General features: G+C 46.7%; 1 protein-coding gene across 3 annotated transcripts in view; it reads right to left on the bottom strand.

Annotated features, from left to right (window-relative positions):
* NBEAL1 (neurobeachin like 1) overlaps positions 1-20573 on the bottom strand; it is a 2018929-nt gene that overhangs the window by 582690 nt on the left and 1415666 nt on the right. The gene's annotated exons all lie outside the window — the stretch shown is intronic.

Raw genomic sequence — 20573 nt, 5'->3', positions numbered from 1 at the left:
ACTGCTTGGCAAGCCGCAACAAGGGTTCACAGAAAACATCCACATGAAATGAACAAGGAAGGAATAACAAGAAAGGAGTTTATTTTTTTAGACAAAAGAGAAGGCGGGGACGGAGCAAAGAAATGTGAAGGACCATGCAGGCGATAACCAAAGAAGGAACAATTTACTCACCTCTAACTCCTGTTCTCCAGCATGGGTCTAGCACAGATTCACATGCTCATGAATATTTCCAGTCGTCAGGCTGGGAATCCTTGGTAAAAAAGAAAAGTAATTTTGCTTTATCCTGAAAACTGCATTTCTCCTCTTATAATCAATCACTGTCCTTCGTGTCATTCTGCCTTCATCCAATGACAGTTGTCTCCCTAAGCTCCACCCTTGGTGGCCATCTTCAAATTTGGTAGAGCATGTAAAGTGGCAGGATGAACCAAGAAGATCCACAGAGGGGAAGGAGGGAGGATTTGCATGTGAATCCATGCCAGACCCATGCTGGAGAATAGGAGTTACAGGTAAGTAACTTGTTCCTTCTCCAGCATGGGGTCTGGCATGGATTCACATACTCATGAATACGACTACATAGCAGCACATATACACAACCACGGGAGGAGGCAGGGCTCAACAGAAGCAATACACTTACCCCTGCAACAGACTCACCTCAAACAGGTTGATTAGCACCACCTGACCCACCCGGGACTCCTCATTGGAATCCCTGTTGACACGGTATAATCTCGTGAAGGTGTGGGTGGACCTCCATGTAGTAGCCATGCAGATGTTGAGCATGGGAACACCAGAGAGAAACAAAGTCGTTGCAGCAATGGCTCTGGTGGAATGGGCTCTCGGCCAGCCTGAAAGTGGTCTGTTAGCCAGATGATGACAGAGCAGGATGCAGCCGCTAAGCCACCTGGATATGGACTCCTTAGACAGGACATTCCCTTCATATACAGGTCCAAAATTGACAAAGAGTTGAGATGTCTTCTGAAAGTCCTTTGTGTGTGCCACATAAAACTTCAAGGCACGAGGAACGTCCAGCAAACACATCGTCCTTTCTGCCGGCGTAGAAGGATTTGAGAAAAAGACTGGCAGCACCAAAGGCTTGTTGAGATGGAATTCTGAAGGAACCTTCGGCATAAAGGTGTGGTGGGTCCGCAGGACCACCCTTTTAGTGTGTAAAGATAATTACGGCTGCTTGCAAGAGATGGCCTGAATCTCCCCGACCCACCTGGCTGAGGTGATGGCCACCAAGAAAGCCATCTTCCACAAGAGAAATTTCAAAGGGGCTTGATGCATTGGTTCAAAGGGGGACCCCATGAGCTTACTCAAAACGGCATTGAGCTCCCAAGCTGCAGCAGGAGCCTTCACTGGTGGAAAAGTCCTGAAGAGGTCTTTCAGGAACTCCTTGACAAACTTGTGAGACCACAGCGAGGGCACACCAGGAGTCCTGACGTAGCAGGATATGGCAGCCAGATGCACCTTAATAGAGGCGTGGGTTAGGCCAGCTTTGGCCAGGGAAAGCAGATACAGAAGGAGCTGCAGAGCTGTGACTCGCAGCGGTGTAATCTTCTGAGTCCTGCACCACATTGAGAAGCGTTTCCACTTGTGGCTGTAGCACGACAACGTAGAGGACGCTCTGCCCATGACCAGGATCGGTTTGCATTTGAGCGGCAGGGAATAATGCCCAAACTCTAGGGCTGTTGGAGCCAGACCGTGAGGCTCAGCGATGCTGGGTCGTGTTGCAGTATTGTTTCCATTTACTCTGGAGACAAGATCTGGAAGTGGAGGCAGCAGGATGCACAGAACCACTGACAGTCTGAACAGGTCCGGGTACCAGATCTGCCATGGCCACATCCTGTATCATCCTGTAATGAAACTGTCCGATTGTGTTGATCATACATCGCAGGAGTGAGATCGGAGGGAAGGCAAACAGGAAGAGCCCCTCTCACGGGAATGAGAAGGCATCCCCCAGACCCTTCGGCTGAGGTAACCTGCTGGGGAACCTCTGGCACATGGTGTTGGCCGCCGTCGTGAAGAGGTCGATTCGTGGTTGACCCCACTTGCCAAAGAGAAAGGATACTTGATACTGACAAAGCTCCCACTCGTTGCAGGACAGCAGCTCCCTGCTGAGCCAGTTTGCAATGGTGTTCTTGGTGCCTGCCAGGTGAAAAGGGATGAGGAACATGTCCTAAAGAATGGTCCAGTTCCCCAGGGCGTTCTGCCCTGTTTCCAGATATAGAACCTGGTGGTGGTGTTGTCTGTGAAGATCCTTACCACCTTCCCCCACAGTTGAGGCAGGAATGATTTGCGGGCCTAGAAGACTGCACAATTTATGGACGTTGATGTGAAGGTCTTTTTTCTCCAGCAGCCAGAGACCTCTGGCATGTGACTGTCGTAGTGGACCCCCCACTCCTTTAGAGAGGCATCCGTGGTGACCGGGGCTTGGTACAGTAGGATCTGAAAAGGAGCTCCTTGCGTCAGATTTGGGCACACTCTCCACCATCACAGAGCTTGTCGAAACTCCTGGTTGAGGGCAATCTTGTCTGTCCAAGATCCCCTCACTTGCAGTCACTGTGCATCCAGCAACTTCTGAAGAGGTCTCATCTGGAGCCTGCAGAATGGAACGCATTGGGTGCAGGAGCACATCATGCCCAAAATCGACTTGATGGTTCGCACTGTCACAGATTGCATCACCGATGGGTGCTGCATCTTCCCCAGGATGACCGTCACCCTCTCCTCCAAGGGGGTAGCCAGGCATGCGGCTGTGTTGAGGCAGGCTGTGATGCTGGAGATGCATTGGAGGGACAGGGCCTCCATGTCCTTGTCCTGTACTCCTTTTATCATGTGTGTTCGGTGTTATTTTCTGCACAGGAGTCCATGTGGGACTCCTGGTAGTGCAGCCTTTCCTCTTTTTGGTTGTGGCGAACAGACCCTTGGGATACCCTTATGGCACGCATGGGTGGGGGAACAACCCTCTACTCCTAGTGTTTGTTTTTGGGCACCTGTGTGTGGCCCACAGAGCAGGGTATGGGCTGATGGCAGCGCCATGCTGAATTTGACAGGTGCTCTGAGTATCCTCCAATTTGGGATACCCAGTCCCTGCCATTGGAATCAGTTGATTCCTGATAGGAGACCAGATGGCCCCTGTGGCATCTTGCCTTCTATTGCCTGTTACCTTGTTTTCCCAAAGTCCTGGGAAGCCCTGACTCTGCTCCTTCCCCTGACTGGCTGTTGGGTGGAAGTTCCATATATGGTATTTTGTGGAAGTCCAGGCCAAACTGGCTGGAGCCTTCCCAATGACTGTATGTTGTGGGTACGCCCGTGGGGTGGGACCTGGTTGAATGGACTGTGTGATCAATATACACTTTGTGTTATGGGTGTCTGGTTTCTAGTATGTAACACAATGAATGAGACAGCCTTGCCCCGAAGCTGGTATGAATGCAGTGTGGAATGCTGAATGGCTGAGTGCTTGTCCTAATCCACATTCCTTGTTGAGAGTGTCTGGATGAAGAAGAATGGCCTGAATGCACTGTGAGCCTAATTGGCTGCCTGCCTGCCTGCTTGAATGCCCTTCTGAATGATTGGTTGCCCGAATGTGACACAGCAGAGTGAATGAGAGACCGAAGAGTATATCTGGGGACCTCTCACTGATGGAAATCGTTCAGAAGCGGAAGTCGAAACTTGATGCTTGATCTCGAAGCCGAGCCTGAAGAGGAAGGTTAACTGCTGTTTCCCTTTGACGCAATCTGAAAGCTGTTGTGCCTTCGAGGACTGATCCAAGAGAGGACCTGGCTAAGAGACCTCTTCCCGAGCTACGAGGGAACATCGTTCACCAGCTAACCTTCACCAAGGCTCCCTGGAAGTCCGTCATCGAAAGGCTGCCAACCAGAGACAGGGACCGCAGAGGAATCTGAAGCGAAGCGCCCGGACATTGAAGTCCATCGCCGACCATCATCGTCGACCGGAGGCGCAACGCTCCATTGCCCAAGACATTTGAATCAAGGACTCCCTTGCTCATTATCACTGACGCTTTGTCCCGCCGAAGAAAGTCAAAGTCGCTGACGAACCGAGGAGAATCCGCCGGTGGGTTTCCTGCCAAACGAAGACCTCAAAGACACCGACGAAGATCCAACAGCCAGCCGTGGTCGAGCCCCGATTGCCGACGCCAAACGCTGACGACCCTATGCCCTTGCTGGGCCTGCGTTCTTCATTGCCTCTTGTTAGGCAGAAATCTGTGCAGTTCCCTCTGGGACCACTGCAAAAGATTTAAGACTACAGGTGTTTGGCAGTAAACCCACTTGGTAGCAGTCTGTACCACACAGATTCACTTGGTAGCTGTGGCTGAGCAGTCAGACTTCCCTCAAGAAGAGTTAGGCAGTATACAGAGCATACAGAATAGGTACAGAGGCACAGTAGCACAAGCAAACACTGACCAGAGCTTGTGTAAAAGTATATACTTATTTATTTAAAACACTTGTAAAATTACACTAGCACAGAAAAAGGTAAGTAAATTCAAAACACAGTCCTAATTACTATATGTACATCCCTAGTTATTTGTTGGACAAGTCTTAGTTAACACCACTTATTTCCAGACAGAGGTGAGCGCTTAACGTTAGATGGCACTCCAACAAATTGTTTAAAAAGGGAGGAAAAAGGCAGAATTAAGAAAGCAATACAGCAAAACACTTTTCAGGGAACCACAGTAAGTATTAGAGAAGGCAGTCTATTGAGGAGCAAGGAAGTTCAGTGCCAGGCCCACTTTAGGGACAGCCAGGCCAAATATGCCCAAGATCACACAATGTCACAAAGTCTCAAAAAATCTTTACAGGTGAGTAGAAAAGTTCTGTTAAGCCGGGGGGCTCACCACTGGGCCAATCACACAAGAGTGCGACTTGAGTTGCCAAGGCAACTCAGTCCAGGGTGCCTAAATCCCCCTCCCACACATCCTGTAGACCCAGACACAGTAGCACCACTTTGGAGGGCTTCCGTGCAGAAGCCCTCCAAAAGTGGAACAAAGGCTCGACTCGGGTTCAGGGTTACTGAAGTGAACCCAGACGCCATTTTGGCGGCGAGTTCTGGCAAAAAATCCCAACCGGTGAATTAATATTAAATAAATAAACAGGCAGTATCTTTAACATTGCACCAAAAAAAGTGGTGCATTAAAATCAATGGGAAATCCCATTGGGAAATATTCCGTTGGAATATTTCCGTGGTATCCACTGCCACCAGCCAGAAACTCGGCGAGGGGGGACGGGACAGTACCCCCTCGACAAACAGACCCAGGGGCAATCTAATTGCCCCTACCAGTACTTCCACAGTATGATGGTTTGTATTGGTTCTGTTCACAATTTAAGACTAGTAAAGTCAATGGTGACTTTACATGCCCAGGGAGACAGTAGTCAGTCCCAGGGTATGGAGTCTATGTTTGGGGGTCACTATGACACCCCTGTGTTACTGCACTGAGGGTGCTGTGTAACACACATACAAAAACCAATGATGGCCTATGGGGAAAAATACCCCAAAGCCCATAAGCACATTACAAGTCACAGGAATATACTCAAATCATGTCCAAGAGTGAGGGTAAAAGAGTCCCACTCTTGGCAGGAGAAGAAAATAAACCCCAAAAATCCAGCAAAGCTGCTGGGGGACTCACTAGGTTAGGAAATTCAGCCTAAACAGAGAATTCTCCCTAACACCTCTGCGGCAAAATCTATCGTCGCCGAGGTGCACCGCACGCCTCATCTTTGCGGGATGCCCATGACCGATGGTTGACGAGCACCGCAAGAACCGAAACCGCTGCCTCGACAACATTGTTCACCCTTTTCTTCGAGGAATCTCGACAATCCGTGGCCCCGGCCTTAAAGGGAGTTCACTCAAGAAGGATCCGTCGACGACCCGTCGTCGAACTCTGCTAAACCAGGTACGTTGGGGTAGTAGAACTTTTGTAGAGGGAAATAAGACTTCGCTGAACAATATATGGACTGGGCTTGTCAGTGTTGCCCAGGTGGGGGAATCCTCACACAGAACTGTGCCTGGTGGTAGGGGCCCAGTATTCTGCCAATCGTTTAACAATTTGTTTTCCTCCCAAGTCTATGGTTGATATCTTTTGCTTTTGAGTTATATGCCATTTGAAACTGTCAGCAGTTGGTGCATTTCAATGGAGTCAAAGAGTAATTGTTGTACCACATATAAATTGTACATTTATCATTATAGAATTGCCTGAGCACAAAGTGTGTTATTGTATGTGTATATAACTTGAACCTTATTTATATAAAGAACTGTGTTATCACTAACCTATTGTGTGGACATTCCTTTGTGGGGGGCTTGGGGACTACACTGTACTTAAGAACCAGCCCGCATCACCTCCTGAGAGCTTAAGCCTTGATTGCTTGTCCACGTTTACCAAATAAAGAATCTTGGCTGGGGTGCTCTGTGATTCTACTCTGCCATATAGAGGGCAGGAATACAGATATCCCCCTCCAGTCTTTACACAGGTACCCAGTAACTGATCGTTCTGCGATGGCTCCACGCAGGAATTTGTATAGTAGATGGAGAATCCGAGCTCTGTGAGAAGGCGAATGGTCTCTGCAGTGTGCTGGATTGCCAGTGCGTGAGAGCCAGTCATCCAGATACGGGTATACGTGGATGCCCTTGAGATGTAGATGCGCTGCACCAGGAGCCAAGCACTTTGTGAACACCCTCAGTGCCGATTTCAGGCCGAAGGGCAGGGCCTTGAACTAATAAGGCCGTCACTGGACCACAAACCTCAGGAACTTGCAATGTTTTGGATTTGGATGAATGGGGACTTGAAAGTAGGCATCCTCCAGGTCCAAGGTCACCAGGAAATCCCCATGTGCTGCAACCTGACCATCCTGAACTTCTGGAAATTCAAATACTTGTTGAGCCGCCTTAAGTCTAGGATTGGCCGCCACCCTCCTGACCTCTTCCGTACCAGAACGTATCTGGAGTACACTTGGAACGCCCGAGAAGCACTGAGGGAACAGGGTATATCACCAGCTTTCTTAAAATGGCCTGAACCTCCTGCAGCAGCTGGGCCACGTGTAGTTCTTGATGCACCACAGTAGGAAAGGGATAAATAATTGGGTACTCCCTAATTTTTTGTTGACGGTGAGGGTCAAATCTGTTGGAAGGGAGAGTCTAAGACGAAAATGAGTACATTACAGATTGACTACCCCTCTCTAGAGGTCCTGTATGGACACAGGTTCGGGTGGAGAGCCCCTGCTTGTGTATTTGGCAGAATTATCACCTTAATGCGAACAATTATTTAGGCTAGATGCAATTTTGCAAAAACATAGATCTTTTTAATGTTGATTCATAAAAACATCTTAAAAAACATTACAAACTTAATTGATGTCTATTTGAGCATAAGTTTGTAATGTTTTTTTAAGATGTTTTTAAAATTCTCCCAGCACAAAATCGAATCTAGAACCATGTGAGTGCACTAATTCCTTGGAGTACAAGTTTGCAAATCTTGTTAGTGCAAAAAGTAAATCGATTGATCTGGGGAAAAGCCCACAAGGAGAATATCCCCCCTGCAATCTTTTTGCTCAGCTATTATTGTTGTAATGTGCTTGGTGTGAATGCAGGTACTCTTTTGGGAATGCATGAAAGAATGTTGGTGTGCTGAGAGAATGTTTAGCTGTGAGTGTAGGAAAGCCTGTAGTGAAGGTTCCAATGTATGTCAGTTGGAGAGTCCCAGCCTGGGTGATGGGAACCAGTTGTTTATACTGCTCATTTTAATGGATCATAACCTGACTGTAATAAAGCTAACTTGTGGAACCTGACAGATGTTTCCAAGGAACTTACATTTCTACAATTATACGTTTCAGTCCCGCCGGAAAGTCAGCTTAGGGCATCCACTTATACAATGTTTCCCCTTCAAATGAGCTCCCGCAATGGACACTCCATTGCCCATCATACAAAACCAGAGGAGCATGGCCTACCTCCACAATTGGAGCGACCCCAAACCACTGGTTGATTTAGTGCTTAACAGTGGTATTGTCGGGGGGGGGGGCGCTGTTGCGCGCAACTAAGATGGCCGCCTGATCGGAGTGCTCCGATCCCACGAACATCCTATATATAAATAAATCCTTTTTGGAGCCGCGGAGAGAAGAAACTACTACACCGTCCTTTTCCCGTACTCCTGCTGCACATTGTGTGCAAATCCTGCTCGAAGCCGCGGAGGCGCGAGGGAGTTCGCAGCTCCCTTCGGACTAACAGCTTCTCCAGTGGACCGTGGCCCGCCCCAGGGCTTCGGAAGAATCCTACGCCAGACCGAGGCGCTGTCATCAGCACAAGACCGCGTGGGGGAGGAGCGCCGATCACCGCGGTGCAGCCCCACGGCATGGGCCTGGGGGCGGACTGTGTGGGCAGACATTAGGACCCAGGGTGGACACGAAATGGTCTGTGGCTACGGCCCACCTCCCCGATAACGACTGGGTCGGCACGCCATCTTTCACGCAGGGCCCCAGCCAACTCATGCCTCGGGCCTGCCGCCGAGCGAGCCCTTGTCCAATGTTGCGAGAGCAGGTGAGAGATGTAGGAGCGTGCGGACCCAGAGACAGTGGCTGTGTCACGAAGTAAAGTTTTATAAAATCCTTTCTATACAAGCTGCCACCCGGAGACAGTGCTAACGTGGGAGGTCGCAGAACAACCGAGGACCTGTGTGGCAACGTCATAAACGTTACATAACATTCGGTACACTGGTACCCAACAAGTTGCACAATATAGGTATTGACGTTGTTCTGTACAGGCTATACTAATCCTGTACGGGTGACTCATGGGCCGCAACGAGAAAAAAAGCACGGGCATGAAAAAAACCGGCCCAATGGACTCCTATGCCAGCTCCCAACCTCAGGGGACACCGGCCGCCATACACATGGGGGATGACAATCCTGCTGCGATTGAACATGACAACAGAGAAGACCGCCTAATGACCATGGTACAGAACGGCTTCCTGGCAGTGAACGTCAAGCTGGACGATATTGTTTCAACTATCAGGTCCCTTAAGGCTAGAGTGGACAAGGAGAACACTCGCGTTATAGATGCTGAGAACAGAATCAGCACAAATGAAGATATGCTAACACAACATGGTCAAGACATAGCACAGCTGAAAGGGGAACTGCGTAAGACTCAAGCAAAATGCGATGATTTGGAATCTCGATCTAGAAGAAACAATATTCTGGATTCTGGAATGCCATATTGTCGGCATTCCAGAATCCTTCTGTAAGGGTCCGATGGAGCGACAAGTTGAGGTCCTTTTGAAAACTCTTCTTGGCACGGAATCCTTTTCTAACCACTTTTTTGTTGAGGGCTCATCGCACCCTAGCGCCCACACCCAAGCCACATTTATCCGGATTTTTCGACCAGCGTCCAAATGCAACGCAGATCCTATCAACAAGCCAAAAAGCTTCTGAGATTGCGTCATGTCCCATACGCCCTCATCTTCCCGGCGAAACTACAGATTCAAAATGGAGGCAGGTCGCATTTCTTTGAGACCCCTGCGGAAGCCATAGCGTACATTGAGGCGTCCATCCCCATTCCTCCCAAAGAACATCCACGAGATCGGAACAGGCCACCACGACCGGGAGACGAAGTCCCAGACTCAGCCGACTGAAATGGAGTTACGGAAACATACTTACTTAAGCTGTGAAGACGTCTCTCCCGAGAGCAACGGCTCCAATTGATATTGTTTGAATAGGGTGGGATCGTGAGCCTCTATGGATGGAGGCTCTGCGACTGCAACTAGCGACCCTCAGGAAAGTTCCACAGGTTATGGGGAAAGCGTTACATCATCGGGTTGGGGTTGAGGGTGCGGGCGGGGATGGGGGTAGGGTACAACTCACTTCACACATTGATAGTAATAGAATACCATGGTACTAGGTGACAGGGGGGTAACTGTTAAACTCCTTTCATGGAATATCCGGGGCCTAAACAACCCGATTAAGGCCAGGAAATTCACAGCATACATAACCAGACATAACCCCCAGATCGTGTTACTGCAAGAAACTCACGCACTGGGGCAGGTCTGTTCCAATTTTCTCCCTAGATGGGGCGTATTGCGATATTATACTGAATATTCCTCCCAATCCAGAGGGGATCTGACCCTAATACATCTGAATCTGGGCTTCCGTATCCAGGACGCAAAAACTGACACACAAGTGTTGTAATCTGGGGCGAGTTGGCGGGACGGAAGAAAGTTATAGTTAACAAGTATGGCCCCAACATAGAAGACCCTGAATTATACAATGCTATATATAATTTGTTGTTTGAAGCTGAGGATGCGGCAGTGATCTGTGGAGGTGATTTTAATACGATACTTGACACGACCCTCGACAGGTCTACAACTTCCCATAGAACCTTGACCAAAACCGCTATACGACAAATAATGCAACAGATGACCATGGTAGACAACTGGCGAGAACTACATCCCCAAGAACAGCGGTTTACTTTCTATTCATCAGTGCATGATTCTGAATCTCAAATTGATTACTGGCTTATCAGCTCAACACTCACGAATATGGTCCAGCACTGCGATATGTACCCCCGTACCCTCTCAGATCACTCCCCTGTGTCAATTACTTTGTGTATCGGCAAAGCTGCCCCGAGGGCCAGACGTTGGAAAATGCCCCCTGTTCTACTAAGAGACCCTAACGTTTGTGAATCACTGCGCACTGAAATAGAGGAATTTATTCAACTAAATGAAATAGAGGAATTTATTCAACTAAATGAAGGGTCGGTAGACCGGTGCACTACACTGTGGGAAACATTTAAAGTATGGGTATGTGGCGCAATTATGGCCAAAACTACGGCTCTACTGAAGGCAGTTAGGCAAGAGTTGGACACAATGGAGGCCAAACTTGAGCTCCTGGAGTTCGAATACACCTGTACACATAGTAAAGAGACCCTTCTGGATATTCACACTACACTGGCAGAATTTAATAAACTTGCTGCGAGGGGGGTACAATATATGGCTGCCCCGGTCCGAGCTCGTAGATACGGGGAAAGTAATAAAGCAGGGAGATTCCTAGCCCGGATGCTTAAGGCCGAACACGGCCCTCCCCCTATAGCGACAATCCAGACACCTAGTAGTGACATAGTCAATGGGGACCAAGAAATTAATGATATGTTTGCCGCATTCTATAAATCACTATATTCCAATAGGGACAACAAAACAAAAGAAGAAATAGTGGAATATCTGGACGTGATTTATCTCCCAAACCTGACTCCGGAGACACGCATGATATTAGACACCCCCATATCACTTGGGAAAATTACAGAGGTAATGAAAGCATTAACATCAGGTAAAGCCCCCGGCCCGACGGTCTAGGTGCCGAATTATTTAAAGAATTCCATGACATACTAGCCCCTGTCTTACTGAAAGTATGGGAAGAGGCGATGGAGTGCGGCATACTGCCAGACACTATGCGAGAGGCAGTGATAACGGTCCTTCTTAAACCCCATAGACCCCCTCAGGACATGGGGTCATATAGACCCCTCTCACTCATTAATACCGATGCAAAGACTTTCGCAAAGGTTCTAGCTACCAGGCTCCTGCCCTATATGCCTATATTGGTGCATCCCGACCAGGCTGGCTTTATACCAACAAGGTCCACTGCTCTTAATCTGCGCAGACTCTTTGGAGTGATGACACAGAGACCCAGCGGCGGAGTCCCTTGATGCCGAGAAAGCTTTTGACTCTGTCTCCATGGTCTATCTGTTTCAGGTCCTTGAGAGATTTGGGTTGGGGAGATCCTTCGTTAGCGGTGTCAGGTTACTGTATACTTGCCCGGGAGCGAAGGTACTAACAAATCAAACCATGTCATCCCTGTTTCGCCTGGGTAGAGGCACCAGACAGGGCTGCCCCTTCTCCCCAATCCTTTTCACACTTACAATAGAACCCATGGCTGAATACGTCTGTCAAAACCATGCATGTAGAGGTCTTCGTATGACAGGGAGACCACAAATCATTTCGTTATATGCGGATGACACCCTACTATATATTAGGAACCCGGGGGTAAATACTCAGAGTACAGGGTTAATGTTTCTAAGTCAGAACTGTTTCCGCTTACACCTAAAACTAGAGATATGTCAGACACACAGGGATTCAAATGGTCACCAACACACACCCGCTACTTGGGGATCAGGGTATCCAGAGACGGGAGTACATTGCTCGCAGAAAATCATGGTGAACTCCTACAATCCCTAACAGTTAAACTACAAGTATGGAACAAGCTCCCTCTATCCCTATATGGGTAAATATTGTTACTTAAGATGGTAATGCTACCCAAACTCCTATACCTTTTTTGCAACATACCGATTTGGCCAGGCAGAACATTCTTCACCAAACTCAATACGCTCGCCACTACATTTGTATGGGGAGGGAAAACGCCTAGGTTGAAGTGGTCCAAAATGACAGAACCCTTTGCAAAAGGTGGGATTGCAGCACCAGACTTTGAACTTTATTACCTAACATCACAGGCACACTTCGCGAGACACTGGTTCAACCCAGAGGGCACGGCACCACACATTACCCTGGAAAGATTTGCGGCATCCCCCTCAGACCTGCAAGCTGTTATGTTTGACCTTAATCGGAAGGACACGTGCAAATATGATCCTGTAAGCACCACTGCGCGTGCATGGGCCAGCATATATAAGAGACTTGCCATTACAACCCCGTATGATCCGGAGGTGCCATTGTGGAACTTCCCGGGCATAAGCCCCACATTTGATAAGGCACTCCAGAGTACCTGGGACCCACAGAAGCAATTTAGAATGCAAGACATGTTCTCGGAAGGGAGATACTGTGCATTAGACTATTTTGTCGGGGCAGTGGGTGGAGATCACCTTAAGCGATTTCAGTTTCACAGGATGAAATCTGCCTTCGCTGCCAAATGGCCCTCCTTCCCAGAAGAGCCACCCACACATGAATGTATTGCAGCCATGACGGAACCAGGGGCACACAGGAAAAGTCTGTCTGCACTATACAGCCTTGCTCAGATCCATTCCAAGCCATGCAATAACATTAAAGAGACCTGGGAACGAGATCTGGGTGTGGAGCTGTGTGAAACCACATGGTTGAGATATTGCCAGTTGACTAAATGTGTATCCATGAACTCAGGGCTATGTCTTATTCAGTTTAAAGCTCTGAACCAGTTGCACTACACCCCAGCCAAGTTAGCTAAGTTTATGCAGGGCCACACGGGAAACGGCCCTAAATCTGACGCCCCTGACGTAGACTCCTATCACATGTATTGGGCCTGCCCGCCGATAACTAAATTCTGGGGGGAGGTGGCGAAGATTCTGGAAGACATTACGGCAATACCTGCTACACCTTCCCCACGGAAATACCTTTTTGGGGATATTGGTAAGGCTGCAACTACCACCAGACGATTGTTCAATTTAGCATGTGTGCTTGCGAAACGAAATATACTGAAATGTTGGTAGTCCATAGATCCTCCCAGGCGAATGGACTTCTTGAAAGACCTGTCGATGGTTAATGAACTTGAAGAACAATTTATTATTACATTGCGATCGAGATGCCGCCCCAAAGACATATGGATGCTGTTCAGACTCTATCTATGTAATATGTTATCTGATGAAGAGGACAATCCATCGTCACGGCTCTAGTACTGTCAAACAAAGTGCAAATGTGTAGTGTATACTGTAAATGTTCATCTATATTGTTATATCATGCTGTGACTCGCTAGCCGCTGGCCAGTGTGGTCTTGTTGTACCTGTCTCTGAACAAAAAAAAAAAAAAAAAACAGTGGTATTGTCTGGTATTGTCTGTCAACACTTGGAGCAGAGGAATGCCCGCAAATAAAGGGAACCTGCTCTGAGCCTCAGAAGATTAATATGGAAAATCTCCTCCTGACCCTCCCACAAACCATACTCTTATAAAGGTCAACACTCCAGTTGTGTTAACAGGGTGCTTTTATTGTATCAGATAAAGCACAGCTGATGAAGACCCCCAACACATTCAAGATCTCAGCCTCAACTGAAATGACTTAAGAAACAACAACAGCTTAAAGATTCTATATTCCAATAGAACATTCCCTTGCATGGCCATTCCATAATAAGCATGCCTATGTAAAGCATGAAATAGCTAGACATTTATACAACACATCCGCCGCCCCTATTTTTTTTTTCTTTTTTTTTTTATACGCGAACACAGAATCTTTGCTTTAAATAGAAAGAACAAGAGTTCATCTTTTAATCTTCGCAACTCTGGACATATTCCAGACCCTACAGCATTTCTGAAAACTTGCACAACCCTAACAGGGTCAGTGTATAGGGGCTCTCCTTTCTTCGAGAGCACAGCTTTTCTTATCCGAACCCAATCTCCAACTTCAACCACAGTTCTCTTTCTGGGATGTTTCTCATTAACTTTCTCCACCCATTTACCCTTGCGCACATCCATTTTTCTCTTTACCTGATCTACAACCACATCTGTCTCTCTTGCTCTGCCCAGCCAGGCTGGCACCACCATAGTGTTGGCTTTTCGGCCCCTCATAAGTTCAAAGGGGCTCATACCTGTCTCGAGACCTGGAGCCATCCGCAACGCGTACAACCTTTCCTTCACAGCCACTCTCCTGTCTAGACCACACGCATTCGCTCCTCGGATGGCTTCCATAATACATCGATTTACCTTTTCAACCATACCATTACCTTGAGGATAATATAAAGGAGTCCTTTTGTGCCCAATCCCACATTTAACGAGATAGTCTCGGAGCAACTTTCCCATGAATTGTGGTCCATTGTCTGTGAGAATACTCCTGGGTAGGCCCTCCCTCTCAAATACAGTTTCCAGAAATCCTATAATACATTGACAAGTAACCTCTCTCATGATCTTGAATTCTGTCCACCTTGAGAAGGTGTCAACTAGGACAAGGATGAACCTTCCTCTGCCCATCCCCATGTCAACCGGACCCAAAACATCCATCGCTAAATCCTGCCACACTCCCTCAGGCGTGCTGGTCTTTCCCATTGGCTGGGACACTGCTAACAATTTTTTCCCGGATTTAATACAATCTGCACATGCTCCAACTACTCTCTCAATTTCACGGTCAATCCCTGGCCACCAGTAATCTGCTTTTATCACTTTGTTCGTTTTACATACGCCAATATGTCCTTGATGAGCAGATCTTATCAACCTTTCCCTCAGACATCCAGGAACCACAAGTTTGTCCCACCGAAATGGTAACCCCCCTTTCACCGACAATTCAATTCTTACTTCCCATAGTGACCTTTCCTCACCAGAAAGTAATCTTTTCTCAGGCCATCCTTCTTCTACAAAAGTCATTACACGTTTCCACATTTCATCTGATTCTAAAACACAAATGGATTCTTGCCTCTGTATAATACCTTCCACGCTTGCAAAAACCATTTCACTTTCGCCACATACACTGCTGCCTCCCTCACTAGCACTATTATCCAATTTCACCCTTGAAGCATGGTCTGCTTGTACATTCTCCTTGCCTGCAACCACATCTATAGTGAATTTGTGACATTGTAGCCTTGACACCCAACCAGCAACTCTCCTTGATACTTTTTCAAGGCCTTTACTCTCAGAAATCGACTTAAGAGGCTTATGGTCTGTTCTTTAAGTAAAATCTTGTCCCCACACAAAATTCTTCATTTTCTCTATGCCCCAATGGCACGCTAAGGCTTCCTTTTCCAGAACGGAATAATTATGTTCCGCACCTCTCAACATGCGGGATGCATGTATTACAACCACTTCTGTGCCATTGACATCTGGCTGCAACATGACCACACCTATACCAGTATCGCTGGCATCAACCGACAGGATAGTCCTCTTCCTCGTGTCAAACATCGATAAAGGTTTGGCCATATCAATCTTTCTTTTCATTTCTTCAAATTCTCTCTCACAATCCATCCTCCAAATAAATTCAACACCTTTTATCAATAATGCCCTTAAACTGGTTATACAGTCAGCATAATTCAACAAACCGATGATAAAATTCAATGGTACCAAGAAATGACCTCAATTCTGCTTTATCCTTTGGCGCTTGTGTTTTAAGAATGGAATCCACCAAATTCCTTTTTGGTTTGAGCCCTTGCTCTGATATCTCATGACCCAGATATTCAACAACCCGAGTCATAAAAACACATTCATCACCCCGCAACGTTATACCCCTTGCCTTAAAAATCTTCAGGAACTCATCAAGTCTTCCCTTCAATTCTTCCTCATCTTTCCCAGATATGAGAACATCGTCCTGAAAACACCACACTCCACTAACATCCCTCAACAACTTGTCCATAACTTTTTGGAATACAGAAGATGCCGATATCAATCCAAAAGGCATGCGCCGAAATTTATATATCCCTCATAGGTAATGAACGTGGTCAATTTGCGAGATTCAGCATCTAAACTAATCAGATGGTAAGCACTTGCCATATCAAGATTTGCAAAGAATTTTGCACTTCCAATCCGACTCAGCAACTCACCCATGTTGGGAAGGGGATGACGGTCAACCACAACACACCGATTAAGCTCTCTTAAATCCACCCATACCCTCAAATCCCCACTACTTTTCTTCACCACCACCAACACGGGAGAAATCCACTCCACCGCCTTGGCTGGCTCAATGATACCTTCCTTTTCAAATTTCATTAGCTCCTCAAGCACAGCCTTCCGCATTAACAAAGGTAATGGCCTAAGTTTCGATGCAACAGGTTTGCTTCCCTCTTTTACCACAATCTTGTGGACCATCCCTTTGAGGCATCTTACATTGCTACTGAACACTTCTGGGTACTTCAGTAACATCTCATGACTTCTGGGGTTGTTGCCATTCGATCCAGGCATATAGGCCACATTCAGCACTTGCTCCTTACTATTGGGATCTAATTTAATGCATAACCCTCTCTGTTCCTTCCAACCCAGCAAAGTTTCTCCCCTTTTTGTGACATACATTTTTCCACACGTTACTCTACCTTTAAATTTAAATTCGACATTACAACATCCCAAAATCTCTATTTCGTCTCCATTGTACCCACCAGGGACTTTATTAGAGGGGAACAAATGTTCTATAGAACCACCAACCACATTTTCAAACACCACCATGGACATCAAAGTGATCTTTGAGCATGAATCTGCTAACATTTTAACCAGGTGCCATTCACTTCTATCCAGGGAGACGGATGTTCCCATTCACCAGACTCTGCGCACTTCACCATGTGAACTGTAACAATTTCATTCTCTGAAATGTTGCCTTCCTCAGATGACACACCGTCATATTCTTCAATAAGAAGCGTTCCTTTACCACTACCAACCCGATAATTTTTACAACAATTCTCAAAGTGGCCACATTTCTTACAAATACTGCAATTTACACACCTTCCTGGACATATGGGAGACGTGGACAAGTGACGTGCACTGCCACATCGAAAACACAATCTATCTTCCCTTTTTACGCTAACTTGGGGGCTATCCTTCTGGATACGTTTATTTCCTTGCTCACCACCCCCACCTTTGCTCTGAGTAGCCTCATAACGTTTATTAGGTCTTCCCTTCTTTCTCTCCTTCGGATAAATACCCTTCTTATCACCCACCCTCAGAACTTCAACAGTTGACATTGACTTATTTTCTTTAACTGCCAATTTGGCCACACACTGCAAAGTATGCTCAGCCCTCTTTGCAATACTTATCACCTCCTCTAAATTGGGGTCATCTTTCAACCAAATTTCTTCACAAATTGTATCATTCGAACAGTATAACATGAACTGATCCCTTATATGTTCATCTAGTCCACCACCAAATTTACAATTAAGGGACAAATGTCTTAAAGCCGTAATGTAATCTTCAACAGATTCTCCATCATTTTGGAACCTCATGACAAAATGGTATCTTTCCAGGACAGTACTCGTTTTGGCTTCAAAATGTTTGTCCAACTTAGACAAAGCTACATGAAAATCATTACATCCCCCTTCCAAATCCAATTCAGGAATATCTGGTAGAGTGTTATATATTCTCTGACCCTCATATCCCAAAAAATGCATTAGCATTGCCACCTTCCTTTCCAATGACATTCCATTTCCACAGGTAGCTTTGACGTAATGTAGAAACCCCTTTTTCCAGGGTGCCCACTTGATCTTGGGTGGGCCTGGAGTAGGCATAAATACTTGGGGACCAGGAACTCCAGAAAGTGCCATACTGCAACTTCACTCCTCAACACAGTGTCAGGGTGTCCCTGTTATCCCCTCTTCACAACCAAAACACAGGTAAAACTTTTCCTGGTGGTAGCTACAACAGTTAGATTCCAGTAGAGTTCTGGGAATCCTTGGTATCAGTATCACTAGCTTAGTTGAATATGGAATTGATACTCTTCCCAGAGTTCCCCCTTTCCAGAAGGACTGCAGGGGTCATATAAGTCAAAATTACTTAGCCCCTCAGGAACAAACACTCCTCCCCGGTGAACACACTTCCCCTGTGCAATCTCACCTGAGGATTTGTTTACTTGATACACAGATTACCGCGGATCGCCTTCCCCTGAGGGCCCTGGGCGAATTTGACACTTCACTAGTCACGAGCCACAATCCGACAGGGGCTAATGCACCAATCCTGAAGCGCAGCTCCCACAGCGGTATTCACTTGACATCGAAATACTCACTGCTCTTCCGATGGAGAAGCACTTCCTGGTTGTCGTCTCCGGCGTCCTAAGTCACGTGACTCTTTCATGACGTGCAGTCACGAATGTGGGTGGGGACTCCCTGCTCCCTACCAATGGTCCGCTTCGCCACACACAACTAGCAGACGACGCTGCGATGTGTAACCAGGAAATGCAGATTCAGAACAGATGATGTCTCCCCCAAACGCAGCTCACCTAGCATACACCGGCATCAAATGCAAAATTGTAATCGGGCACGCAGGTTCGCAGCTCCGCAGCAGCCGCAGTCTGGGGTTCTTACGCAGCTGCGGATCAGAACTTCTGTCTAGTTCAGAGCGGGCAGAGAGGAACGATTATCTGCGCTCGCAACTGGTATAGCATAGATCCACGGCCTCCGCGGCGGACTGCACACTTGCCCGGAGGAGCGGGGAAGGCTTCCTTCGCTGCAACCCGTCCAACAACTCGTCCGGTGGTGGACGTCAGGTACGGCAAAACGTGATGCGGACCCGCGGGCCGGAGAGCGGCTAATCACTTATGCACGGAACCAAATGTTGAAACGACAGGCTCTTCTCCCTTCAAGGTTGGGGGTCTTCTGTTCACGGTCCGACTTTTGATGGATTACATTAGCTTATCCATCCCATCCTCGTTGCCATTCTTATAAAGGTCAACACTCCAGTTGTGTTAACAGGGTGCTTTTATTGTATCAGATAAAGCACAGCTGATGAAGACCCCCAACACATTCAAGGTCTCAGCCTCAACTGAAATGACTTAAGAAACAACAACAGCTTAAAGATTCTATATTCCAATAGAACATTCCCTCGCATGGCCATTCCATAATAAGCATGCTTAAGTAAAGCATGAAATAGCTAGACATTTATACAACACATTTATGAGGTTGTGACAGAACCTACGTACATATATCCTTTTTCTGAGATGGTGGCAAAAGAAACTCTGGAATGGGAAGGATGGGGGTCGAGCTGTTTTAAGGGTAGTGATTGCAGCGCATGTTTATGATAGGAGGTTGGGAAAGGCTATTTAAATGTATTTAACTATTGTAGTTGTGAAAAGATATTTAAATGTATTTAACTATTGCAGTATGCAACACGCCACAGAAGTATGGAGGGTAAATAGTTAAAAATGTGCACATTGGTGATTGTTTGTATGACGTCTTATTGAAATAAGCATGTAGTGTGAATGGAAAGAATCTGTTTTGAGGATTTTTAGGTTTAGAGTGCCTTCCTCATGGCACATGGACTTCCGCTCGCAAAATGTTTTTACTGTGGTGGTACAAAGCATGCACTTATAATGTGTGTGTGTGATGGATAAAACTAACATTTTGTTTTTCATTTGGAGTTGCACAAGCAACATGGACTGGTAGAGATTTCTTTGAGCCCTAATGGCTATGGACATGTAGGTTGTGATGGAGCCTAGTAATGGCTATGGACCCTTAGGTTCATTCAAGTTTTGGGTTTGGAGTTTTGTTCATTTATAGGAAAATATGGGTAATGCATTTCATTGTTTTAAAATGCATGTTCTCAATCTTACTCTTATGATATTGTATATAATATGCATTATCTGTATCTGGATGGGGAGAGAGTCAGTGAGAGATTGGTAACGGATTGAACTCACAGTTAGCATGGGTTATGCGTGATGTTCTGTTTTTAGACATATGAGTTAATCCTTGGGTAATGTGTGCTTGGTATGATTTGGACAATGATGTATGGTGCCATGAAGTTTGCATGAAGATATGTACTCATGTTAGGTTATTGGTAAAAGTTGAACTGCCAGGGTGTAGTTCCAGAGCGGGGTAGTGGCCAAGCTCTTTTAGTACAGGAGGATGTTTCTTCTAAGTTGAAGTTGTGTTTGATGGAGCAGAGGAATGCCCGCAAATAAAGGGAACCGGCTCTGAGCCTCAGAAGATTAATATGGAAAAAC

Source organism: Ambystoma mexicanum, chromosome 9 (genome assembly GCF_040938575.1).
Source record: "Ambystoma mexicanum isolate Mex_15411 chromosome 9, UKY_AmexF1_1, whole genome shotgun sequence".
Lineage (NCBI taxonomy): Eukaryota > Metazoa > Chordata > Amphibia > Caudata > Ambystomatidae > Ambystoma > Ambystoma mexicanum.
This window is presented reverse-complemented; position numbering and strand designations above follow the sequence as displayed.